General features: G+C 36.0%; 2 protein-coding genes across 31 annotated transcripts in view; one reads left to right on the top strand and one right to left on the bottom strand.

The window, feature by feature from the left end:
* The window catches only part of LOC144302453 (uncharacterized), a 696165-nt gene that overhangs the window by 180320 nt on the left and 502799 nt on the right, over nt 1-13046 (bottom strand). The window contains exon 1 of one of the 30 annotated variants that reach the window (XR_013369314.1): nt 1887-2033. The exons of the other annotated variants lie outside the window; for them this stretch is intronic. The gene's annotated coding sequence lies outside the window, so the exon portion shown is untranslated. Of the gene's footprint in view, nt 1-1886; nt 2034-13046 lie in introns of those variants that run through there. 30 annotated transcript variants of the gene reach the window in all.
* Nucleotides 1-13046, top strand: part of LOC144302455 (uncharacterized) — a 193687-nt gene that overhangs the window by 129291 nt on the left and 51350 nt on the right. The window lies entirely within an intron of this gene.

Here is a 13046-nt window from a genome sequence, read left to right as displayed (position 1 = left end):
GACTTCTATGTATTTGCCTACAGATAAACGCAATTTCTTTGGACATTAAGAAAGATATATTTTTATTTCTGCATGGAGCCAACTTTCCTTAATACCTTGACAATTTTTAAAGCACAAGCAATTTGAAACACATAGCAGAAAAAAAGAGGAAGGAAGGAAAGAAGGAACAAAGGAAGGAAGTAGGAAAGGCCAGAAGAAAAAGAAATAACGTGAACTAATCTTTTGGGAAAGTGAAAGCAATTGCTCACATCTCTTCAGCCTTAGCAAAGTAAACACTAAAACATCTCCTACTGGTCAGAAGAATTCAATAAGTGCATTTTTTTTCCTTAATAAAAATTGAATAGGTATCACTATTCTTCCATGAAAGTCATGTGACACCAACTTCCCAGGAAAAAAAAATCAACATGAGCCATGTCTTCTCACCTTGTAATCTCATCAAATTCCAATTTCCCTTTTTTTTTTTTTTTTTAAGATTTTATTTATTTATTCATGAGAGACACACAGAGAGAGGCAGAGACACAGGCAGAGGGAGAAGCAGGCTCCAAGCGGGGAGCCCAACTTGGGACTTGATCCCGACACTCCGGGATCAAGCCCTGGGCCGAAGGCAGACACTCAACCACTGAGCCACCCAGGTGTCCCCAAATTCCAATTTCTGATTAGGTGAGGTTGTACTTGGCACTAGAACCGTTTAATACTCCCAGCCCTACAAGGAGAAGCTTCTTTACCCACTGGCTGCTTATCCGCTCTCTCACATCAGTGGGGCAGGCAGCCAGAGCCTGCTGAAAGAGCTGCTTTTTTTCTGCAGCTACTTTAGAAGAGCAGTTTTGAGATTCATCTGATCAAAGGGGAGAATTATCAGAGGGTGGCGTAATATCTGATGATTCCGATGAATTTAGAAGCATGTCATAGTTCAAATCACACATTTTAATTTGCACAACAAATAGTACTTTTAAAGTTCTGTAGTGTCAAAATAAAACACTGAACTTCTATTTCATGCTTCGAGAGGAAAGGATAAGTAGGAGGTCAGGCTTACATGGCTCCTCTGGGCTCTTCTAGCTAATTTTGCATAAATGTAACATGTAACTGGGGAAATAGATTTTTGTGGGTGCTACATATTCCTTTTCCAGTTTGTCCACAAAAGTACAATAAACTCTTGAGGTTGACCTGTTAGAGTTTTAGTCACAAAATAAGTGACCTTAAATAGACAAGAAACAATGTTTTCCTTGGATGCCTCCAGTGGCGCTGCCATATTAACTTTACTTGAAGCAACATTAATTGCTCTCAGATCTCTAAGTATCATTGACATTGATAAATCATCCTCAGAGAGACATGAACAAATGAATCAAATGCTCATCATTGCATTCAGGAAAGATAAACATTTTTATAACAAGGAATAATATATCAGGTGGCCTACTTATGTAATGCTGTGTCGCATAAAGATTTCTTGATGAGCCATACAAAACTATCCAGGTATAAACTGTGTGACTAATGCATGGAAGAGACAGCTTAATCATAGAATAGCATGTGGCTGGAAGGGGAGGTGGGCGGGGAGTGGGGGTGACTGGGTGATGGGCACTGAGGTGGGCACTTGATGGGATGAGCACTGGGTGTTATTCTATATATTGGCAAATTGAACACCAATAAAAAATAAATTTATAAAAATTAAAAAAAAAGGATAGCATGTGGCCAAGGTATGCTGTAGAAAACATAATACTTCATTACTTTTTTTGACAAAAAAAAATTTATTCAGTATTACCGTCAAGTGTAACTATTTGTTTCTCAACCATACATTAATATTAATAACATCTTCTATTTTTCCATCTTTATAAATGTGATGAAGTTGTTACTGATGTTTAGGTAAAGTTCTTCAATAATATATAATATACCTGGCTGTATAGAAAAGCCACAGCTATACACGGGTGCTTGGGTGGCTCAGTAGGTTACACATCTGACTCTTGATTTTGGCTCAGGTCATGATCTTAGGGTCCTAAGATGGAGGCCTGTGTCGGGCTCTGCATTCAGTGTGGAGCCTGCTTGAGATTCTCTTTCTCCCTCTCCCTCTGTTCCTCTCCTATCATTCATCTCAAGTTCTTTCTAAAAAAAATGAAGGAAAAAGAAAAGTAATACCTATACAAACAAGTAGAAAATGGCAATAGTAGTTGTCTGATATCTCCTTAGGGATTTTCTAATTCACCAACCTAAATGAAGTCTGCTGCATTTACTCTGCATTATCTTCTTTTAAAATTTCACCTAACCATAGACTTTAAAAGAAAACCAACTGGTATTTTCTCTACATAATTCTCCACTTTCTGTTTCAAAGAAAGAGAACAGGATTTATTTTTCTTTGGGAACAGTAACCACTACAAAAAGTATCTTTCCTCTTTGTGAGTTGAGGAAAGGGGTGAAATTAATGGAAAGGTATTTTTTTTTTCACTCACTGTGGTAAGAGGAGCAGCACTAGTCAGTGCTCCCTTTTCTCTCTGTCTTTTCTTTATCTCTCTTTGAGCACCAGCTTTTCCTTTATCCTTCCATGGACCATCTGTGTGCCTACAGACATCTAGAGAGACATCAGCAAATCCCAGCAATGACCACAACACTGTCTGGTCCTTCATCCCTGAATGAAAACTCCAGACTTTGCCAGGATTCCAAATAATCTTTCCCACAAACATGTGCTACCTGAGAGCCTTACAATAAATTTTGTGTTCTCAGTGGCATGTGACAGACCTGCGGCAATTACTTGTGTATGCATTTTTATGCTTTTGTCTGAACATTTACCACGGCATTTTCAATTATGTTGTACAAACACTAAATTTGAGGAATGCTAACAAAAACAATTTTAGCTAAATTTGTTAATCACTCAGTGGGTGCTTTACATGCATTTTCTCATCCAATGCTCATAAGCATTTTCCATTTTATGGATGAGGAAAATGAAGATTTCAGAAGTGATGTGATCTTGCTAAGCAGTTGAGCTAGAATCGGAAGCTGATAGTCCGACTCCTGAGCTCCTTAAACAGTAAAGCACAACTAATAGGGGAAAAATGAATTTGGAAATGCAGAGTTAAAGTAAATTTAAAAACTTCTTTCTTGCACAATTTCTCAGTCTTTAATATGTCCGTGGACATTGAGTCACTCAGGTGAAACATAACATGCGATATTTCTTAAACTTACCGAACCCTATTAATCACTCAAGTGCTTGGAGCATGAATGTCTAGTTTTCAGATGCCAGTTTTAGCAATCGCTATGTTTGTAACTCCTGGACAAGTGATTTAACCTCCTATTACTTATTCACCAAAAGAAGATTTAATTATATTTAGCAAGTTGTGCCCACCAAGAAAGAAGATGGCCAACATGTTTCTAAGTTTTCAGAAAGAGTTGAAATAGGATTTTTCATTAACACTCAGGTTAATGAGAAATATTTAACCAGAATATCTTAAAAACAAACAAACCAGTTGTATTAGTCAGTGTTTGACTTTCTCCCGAGACTTTCCAGATTTAAAGTTATATTATACCTTTCAACGTTTTTCAAGTATTAAAAAGAAGGTAGTATTAATTACAATCATGTTCTCAGTAATTAGTGCTCTTTATAGTAATAACTTCTCTGGATGCTTGTATTATTTACTCTAGATACTTTTTCATAATATTAAATACCAGTTTTCAAAGTTATATATATATGAAATAATATATATAATATATAATAATATATATATGAAGTGATATATATTTATATATATGTAATATATATAAAGAATTAGGACAGAATTCCCTACCTTTCTTGGTATTTTTTTCACAGAGCCCCTAGGCCAAAGGAAATACTTAATAGTTTGATTTATTAAACAGTAAAGGTTCAAAGAACTTAAAAAATATTTATGTCTTAACAACTCAGTACTCTTTGCAAAATAGCACACATAAATTGAAAGAAAAAATATTTTTATTTTGTTCTTAAATAATCACAATTACTACTAACGGGGTGTGTGCACCTGTTGGCTCCTGCAAAACTCCTCAATCCTTGGAAGCAGATTGGTTCTCACCTCTCTTTTTAAATTATTTTTATTTTTAAAATTTAAATTCTAAGTAGTTAACATACAGAGCAATATTGGTTTCTGGAGTAGAATTCAGTGATGCATCACTTATCTACAACCTCCAGTGCTCATCATAACAAGTGCCCTCCCTAAATACCCATCACTCATCAAGCCCATCCCCCATCCCCTCCCTCCATTGACCTCGGTTTTTTCTCTATCATTAAGAGTCTCTTATGGCTTGTTTCCCTTTCCTTTTTTTCTTTTCCCCACTCCCATATGTTCATCTGTTTTCTTTCTTAAATTACACATATAAGTGAAATCATATGGTATTTGTCTTTCTCTGACTGACTTATTTCACTTAGCATAATACACTCTAGCTCCATCCATGTCATTGCAAATGGCAAGATTTCATTCTTTTTAATGGCCAAGTTTTATATATATATATATATATATATATATATATATATATATATATATCACATCTTTATCCATTCATCAGTTGATGGACATTAGCTTGGCTATTGTTAATAATGCTGCTATAAACATTGGGGTTCATGTATCCCTTTGAATCTGTATTTTTGTATCCTTTGGGTAAATATCTAGTAGTGCAATTGCTGGATCATAGGGTATGTTCTGTTTTTAACATTTTGAGGAACCTCCATACTGTTTTCCAGAGAGGCTACACCAGCTTGCATTCCTACCAACAGTGAAAGAGGGTTCCCCTTCCCCACATCCTTTCTAACACCTGTTGTTTCTTGTGTTGTTAATTTTAGCCATTTGAACAGGTATGAGATATTAGCTCATAGGAGTTTTGGCTTGTATTTCCCTGATGATGAGTGATGTTAGCCATCTGAATGTCTTTTTTGGAAAAATATCTATTCATGTCTTCTGCTCATTTCTTAACTGGGTTATTTATTTTTTGGGTATTGAGTTTGAGAAGTTCTTTGTAGATTCTGGATACTAACCCTTTATCAGATACGTTGTTTGCAAATATCTTCTCCCATTCTGTAGGCTCCCATTTTTGTTGACTATTTCCTTTGCTCTGCAGAAGATTTTTATCTTAAGTCCCAATACTCCATTTTTGCTTTTGTTTTCCTTGCCTGTGGTAATGTGTCTAGTAAGAAGTTGCAATGGTCGAGATCAAAGAGGTTGCTGTCTGTGTTTTCCTCTAGGATTTTGATAATTTCCTATCTCACTTTAAAGTACTTCTTCCATTTTGAATTTATGTTTGTGTATGGTATAAGAAAAATGGTCCAGTTTCATTCTTCTGCATATTGCTATCGAGTTTTCCCAACACCATTTGTTGAAGAGACTTTTTTTCCATTGGATATTCTTTCCTGTTTTGTTGAAGATTAGTTGTTCATGGAGTTGAGGGTCCATTTCTGGGTTCTCTATTCTGTTCCACTGATCTATGTGTCTGTTTTTGTGCCAGTATCATACTGCCTTGATGACTACAGCTTTGTAATATAGCTTGAAGTCCAGAATCAAGATGCCTCCAGTTTTGTTTTCCTTTTTCAGATTTGCTTTGGCTATTCAGGGTCTTTTTTGGCTCCATACAAATTTTAAGATTGTTTATTCTAACTCTGAAAAATGCTGATGGTATTTTGATGGGAATTGCACTAAATGTGTATATTGCTCTGGGTAGTATAGACATTTTAACAATGTCTGTTCTTTCAACCCAAGAGCCTGGAATGTTTTTTCCATTTTTTTGTGTCCTAAATTTCTTTCATAAGTGTTCTAAAGTTTTTGGAGTATATATCTTTTACTTCTTAATTAGATTTATTCCTATGTATCCTACGGCTTTTGGTACAATTGCAAATGGGATCAATTCCTTGATTTCTTTTTCTGATGCTTCATTACTGGTATATAGAAATGCAACAGATTTCTGCACATTGATTTTATATCCTGAAACTTTGCTCAATTCATGTATGAGTTCTAGCAATTTTTTGGTAGAGTCTGGGGTTTTCTACATACAGTATCATGTCATCTGCCAATAATGTAAGTCTGACTATTCCTTGACAATTTGGATGCCTTTTATTTCTTTTTGTTGCCTGACTGCTGAGGCCATGACTTCCTATTACTATTACTATGTTAAATAGTAATGGGGTTCTCACTTTTCTTATTTTCTGTTCCATATTGATTTTACTATGGTACTTGCATTTTATCAAAGCAATAACAGGAAACTCAGCTTTGCAAAGATTTGAGATCACCAAATGGAATAGAACAATCTAATGTTGAAGCTACGGACCATCTAGAGTTGGTTGTTTGCACAGTGTCTGTATTTTCCTTCAAAAATATAAAGTATCCTATAGCACTCCCTGTGAGTTCACTATAACACTCTGGGATCCTTTGCACACAGTTTGGGAATCATGGAATCAGGGTACTATATATGATATCCTGTCTCTTGACATACATAAAAAGTATTTAAGTATTTCAAGTGTATTATTTATAGGCATCTGTGTATGTGTGTGTGTGTGTGTGAGAGAGAGAGAGAGACAGAGAGAGAGAGAGAGAGAGAAACTCTGTTATTTAAAGCCCAAACTGACTGTAGTCTTTTCCATTTTCTAAAAGAGGTGGCCTGATTCATATGAGGAAAGCAAAACATCTCTATGCTATTCTTTTCATTTTTGGTGGAGGGAAGAAGGAAGGTTGAGACTCAGCACAAGAATGAGTATGTTGATATGCAATGGGACACCAGAATCTAGTTTAGAATAGACTAAAAAGAACTGAACTGCTCTGCATAATAAAGTGAGCAGTGGAGTGAAAGTAAGAGGGGGATATGCAACATGATAGGAAACTAGACCTCCAATCAGCACAAATGGCTAAGCAGATTTTTTAAGAATAGTGAAATCTGATATTCTACTTTGTTATATTACTGGGTTATAAACCTAAACCATTTCCCTAAAGCTTCAGTGTAGTTTGCTCCACACACATGCCTTATGAGATTGGTTTTTTTGTGGAAATCAAAGAGAGCTGGGGATTACCCGTGTATCAGGCCAGAAGAGAGAGTAGGAAGTGGTGATGTATGAATGACATCTAGAACTCTGTATGGAGATAGGCTCTCAAAGTCAGAAGTGGCCATAACAACCAAGTCACCAAGAACGCCCAAGAAGCTGGGGTAGGAGGATGGGAGGCTTGATAAGAGATGCTGAAAGGCTGACTTAAGGCTTGGTAGGTCAGGAGACACTGATCGAGGGCCACAGACTGGGGATAGAGGGAAGAAGTCATCAACATAGGAAATGGAGTTCTGCAGATAATATCAACCTAGTGGGAAGAGCGGAGATTAGAGACTAAAGTATTTTTGGTATGTGAAGAGACTTAGTCCCGGCTCAAGGGCCAACACAAATGTGTAGTCTGGATCCATAGGCAGAAGTGGCATAAATTATAACCTAAGAAAGCAGAACTGTTCAGACTAGCAGCAAAAATTTTATACCATATACTTGACAAAATCAATGATCCCTTCCTTTGAGTCAGACTAACTTTGGTCCTGCTAGAGAAACAATGATGCAGAAATTTCCCTACTACAAGAGACCCAGACACTAAGCAAAGAGTTGTTATATGTCATACTTATTCTCTACTCAAGACATTATGATATACAAAACTTTACCTGGATAAAAAAAAAAAACAAAACTCAGAAAACTAGGAAACGAAGGGAACTTCCTCAACACGATAAAGGGCATTAATGAAAATACGCATGGCTAATATATTTGTTGGCAAAAGACCAAAAGTTTTCTCCCTAAAGTCATGAACAAAATAAGAATACCCTGCTATTCAACATTGTATTAAAAGTTCTAGCCAGAGAAATTAGACAAGAAAAAAGAAATTCAAAGAGAGAAAGTAAAACTATCACCATTCATAGAGGACACAATCCTTTGTATTGAAAACTCCCCAAAATACAAAAACAAAAACAAAACAAAACAAAAAAAACCTACTACAGAAAACTACTACTAAGGGCATCTGGATAGCTCAGTGGTTGAGCATCTGCCTTTGGCTCAGGTTATCACCCCAGGGTCCTGGGATCGAGTCCTGCCTGGGGCTCCCTGCATGGGGCTCCCCGCAGGGAGCCTTCTTCTTCCTCTGCCTATGTCTCCACCTCTCGATCTCTGTGTCCCTCATGAATAAATAAATAAATTGTTTAAAAAAGAAAACTATTACTAATAAACTCTGGCAAGTTACAGAGAACAAGACCAACCAACAAAAATTAGCTGGGTTTGTATATGACAAAAATGAACAATCTGGAAAGAAAATGAAGGAGGCAATTCCATTTACAATAATACCTAAAGGAATAAAAGACCTAGCAATAAATTTAACTAAGGAGTGAAAGACTTGTACACTTAAAACTACAAAACAATGCTGGAAGAAATTAAAGAAGATCTAAATAAATGGAAAGATATCTCATGTTCATGGGTAGAAATCCTTAGCATTGTTAAGATGTCAGTACTATTCAAAAACTATTTACAGATTCAATGCAATTCCCATAAAAATTCCAAAAGCCTTTTCTTCTCTAGAAATGGGAAAGCCAATTCTCAAATTCATAAGGAATTGCAATGGACCCAGAATAGCAAAAACAATCTGGAAGAGGAAGAATAAAGTTGGAGGACGCAAACAAAAGAAATTTGAACCCTGATACACTGCTGGTAAGAATGTAAAGTGATGCAGGAGCTGTGGAAACCAGTTTAGAGGTTCCTCAAAAAGCTAAACCTTATCACACAGTAATTCAGCTCCTAGGTATCCAGTTATATACGCAAAGAATTAAAAACAGGATTCAAACAGATACTTGCATGCATTGCAGTATTATTAACAATAGTCAAATGGTTGAAACAACCCAAGTGTCTGTCAACAGATGGATGGATTAACAAAATATGTATATATATTCAATGGAATATTATTTGGTCATAAAGAGGAATAAAGTTCCGATAAATATTACAACATGGATGAACCTCAAAAACATTATGCTGAGTGAAATAAACCAGACACAAAAGTACAAATATTATATGATTCCACCTATAAGAAATATCTAGAATAGGCAAATTTGTAAAGACAGAAAGTAGAATACAAGTTACAAAGGGCTGGGGTAGCCCGTGGTATATGTATATTTTACCACAATAAAAATATATTAAAAATTTGGGCAATGTTACTTAGAGAAGCTGAGGGAGCAGATTAGTATCAGAAAAACTAGTTCATGTTTTGGGTGTTAGAATTCTTAAGATGGGAACATCTGAATAAATCATTCAGTCAAAAACTCACTAGTACATGCAATTCAGACATCAAATATTAGTTTCAGGCCCCTATTTTCTTATTTTACATGGGTTTAAGCATATGTCTATTCTCTAGATTGTAAGGGATTTGGGCATTTGCTTCAAAGAGATGAGGAAGCACTCTTGCAATGTTTGATTGACAATAATACCATCCATTGTTTCATTGGAGGAGCTTATTGGACAGATCCCTTTAGTTCTTTAGTTTCAACATTAAACAGAAAATGGGGAAACTTTGGACAAATATTCCCACAAAAGAGTTGTAAGCATTGTCCTTCCCATGAATTCAATAATGTGAATTTTTCTTTCTGAGGGATGTGAACATGGAAATTGGTATGACTTTCGTAAAAATACTATCACCACATATTGTTTTCTTTATTTTTTCCCCATGGGGCTCTATAAAAGAGAGTTCGATCAAAGATTCCTTAGAACAGACTGATGTAGATCTAGGACCTGGAAGTTGAATGAAGGACTTTGAAGCCAATAAGACAGGATCTAGGTGGTGCCAGTATGTGAGCTCTATAGGAGAAAACTGGAGCGAGGGGGTCAGATCCAGCTATGGGATGCCTAAGCAGTGGATCATTTGCTGAAGGTTGTAGGGTGATGAGTAGCAAAGCTTATTATCTGTTTGAAATCCTTCATAAAGAATGAGATAGATTTAAATAAATGAGTAATAGGAGCACCTGGGTGCTCAGTTGGTTGAGCATCTGACTCTTGATTTCGGCTCAGGTCATGATCTCAGGATCTGAGGTAGGTATGAAGCCTGCTTAAGATTTTCTCTCCCTCTGCTCCTCCTTCCATTCTGCTCCTGCACATGTGTGCTTGCTCCCCCCCTTCCAAAAAAAGGATAGATGAGTAATAAATAATTCATACTTCCTGCTTGGGGTTGAACATAAAGTTGAACCTACAGGTGGGAGCAAGGAGATATCCTGGGCTAAAGAAAAATGGTACAAGAAGAACCACATTCTTATGCATGTGAAAAGATATGGTCAGCCAGGAAGCCTTAATGTTTATTCATGGATGTGAAATTTAAGATATATTCCACAGCAGAAGGGTCTGGTCATCTTAGAAGCCCTGCTAGCAAAACAAAAATGGAAGTAACCTCATTTGTCATTACACCACTGCAAAATGATGAGACTTAGGGTCTAAAGAGGAAAAAAACAAAGATTTGAATGGTCATGTTCTTAGGCTAGAAAAAATAAAAGCTCTCTGGTTCTAATCACAAATTTTAGACTTTTAAAAACTGGGCTTATCATTTGCAGTCCTGGTGGAAAATCTCTACAAAAATAAAGAATGTATCTGAATTGGTTGTTGAATTGAAATGGATTTCTGCAAATGGCCAGACACATAAGCACTATGAAACACTCCATCCTCTGTACTACCCCATATCTTTTTGTCCATTTTTTCAGAATCTGTCTTCTTAAACATACTTTATTCTGCATGTACAGCCTTTACATCGCTATCCATATGACTATTATTAGTGGATAACACGTGATAGTTTATTTTTTAATTATGTGATAATATTATCTCTCCACTAATGTTCTGACAGCTTTATTACTGCCAAAATCAATATTTCTTTATAGAAATGAATTTAAGAGACACAAGTTCCAGGAGTGACAATAAAATGATGACAGATCCCACAAGCTACAGAAATGAATCAGTCTCATTCTTCTGTAGTCATATCATAAGTGATTTTTTTTGTTTGTTAGAATAAACAGATAGTAGAAGTTTTCAGGACCATGCATGCCTCCATATTTCTTTAAAGTGGTACATTCATTATATGGGGAGAGTTGCCCCCTGCCATGGCCAAACTGGGGTTTTCTAGAAAGCAGTTATACACTATGTGTCCATGTGTATGTACATAGGTGTTAATGCGTTTACAAAATGCAAACATTTTTTAAGGTAAATCAGTGAGGACCATCATCCATAAATCCACCAACATAAAACAACCAGCATTAATACTTCAGTATCTCTCTTTTCAATATTATTTCTACTATGCCCTTGTTAGTATTGGATATAGCATTAAACTTCTTGTTGCTGTTGTTAACTTCACAAGTTAAAAATTTTCCCCCTTAAATTTTCATTTCTTCATTACTGAGCCTAAGCATTTGTCATAACCAAATTTCCAGCTCTATTTCTTCTTTTTTAATAGGCTTCACCCATTTATATATATTTTGCATGTTCATTCATTAAATTTTGTGGGTTTTTTTAAAGACAGTTTCTGTTTGAATCTTGGCTCCACCATTTGTGTAAAAATTAGGCAACTTGTTTAAGTTTTTTCCATCTTTGGCTTCCCATCTATGAAGTGAGGTTAATAATATTTACTTTCTAGTATTTTTGCACACATCAAATGAGTCAATATATGTAAAGTACGGTGTCAATGGCAGATGCAACATTATGGTTCACCATCCATTTCATTTTCCTTGGCAAGGAGCTAAACTACATTTCTCAGTTCCCTGATAATCTAGGTGAGGTTGCAAGACTTACCAATGGAATGTAGACTTGAAGGCTGGAGTGGGTAAAGTCCTCTCTATTACATCCACAGTATTAGAAGTAAAAGTCTTTGAGAGGGCCAATTTGCAGGATGGAAGGAAGGTGCTTCCTTGAATCATCATTTAGAAAAAAGTCACAAGGAAGAGCCACCTGACCCATATCAGACTCCACTGTTATCTATCAGAGTTTTTTTGTATTAAGCCATTTTGGGGACTTGGGAGTTTACTGATTGTAACAGTTAGAGTGATTTACCCTGCATTACATTAGTATGGGTAAACATGTGAGGAATTGAAGCTATTACTATTATTATTATCCATAATCAAAAGGAACGGTTAATGTCAACTTTAGACTTGAATCATACTTAATGTTCACTGACCAAAAGAACTAAAAAGATTTTATCCTGACTCTGAATACTTCTCTTCTTGTCCCACTTAAAAAAAGTAAACATTATATATCCTCTGGAGGCTGCATTTGCAAGAAGTGTGAAGAAACACAGTATTTTATGTTTTACTACAATCAGCTACGTTCTGTAAGGTCTCCACTTAACCCGAACTCATTAAAACCACTGGCTCTTATTCATCAGAATATCTGCTTTTCCTTTATAAAAAGGAAATGAGTACAATATGTTGGTAGATGGTCCTAATTAGTAGAGTTTGATCTATAATCATAAATCTGTTTGGACATAATTTGGGGTATTTATAAACTAATAAATTTACGTGCATGGACATGTGGTACCATTAAAGTAATTTGTTCACAGACAATGACTAGGTATAAAATGTTTAGGTTGAACAATTTAACGTCATTTAACCACCCCTCCTCCCCATACATATTTTGTGTATGTTCTGGAAACAAGAAACAATTTCTAAGTGCTCTGATATTGAAGCATTTAATTACTCTTTTAAAAAGTTTTACATTAAGAATCCATCCAGGCTAGTGTTTTGTGAATCGGACAGTACCCAGCTAAGTAAATGGCAGAGGCAAAGGAAAATGCTACAATTGTTCTTGTTGGTTGAATTAATTGTGTTTTTTCAGTGAGTTCCAGGAGATTCTCCCACTTTTCCCTTCAACCTCCAGCTCCTTCCCTTCTTCATCTGTTCTTCCTTTTCTTCTTTCCCAGATTTTGCACAAAGGAAAAATGACCCCAGAGGATTTGCTATATAGGTAGGTATCAGGAGGCTGAAATATTTATTGCTCCCTGATTTCTTTAAGTACAGTCATGACTACTTGTGAAAATGAGAATGAGGAGGACCTCTTGTCAGCAAATGTGGCATCCTTGGGA

The sequence above is a fragment of the Canis aureus genome, chromosome 31 (genome assembly GCF_053574225.1).
Source record: "Canis aureus isolate CA01 chromosome 31, VMU_Caureus_v.1.0, whole genome shotgun sequence".
In the NCBI taxonomy this organism is placed as follows: domain Eukaryota; kingdom Metazoa; phylum Chordata; class Mammalia; order Carnivora; family Canidae; genus Canis; species Canis aureus.
The sequence above is the reverse complement of the archived record's forward strand: the minus strand, read 5'-3'. Positions and strand labels throughout refer to the sequence as shown.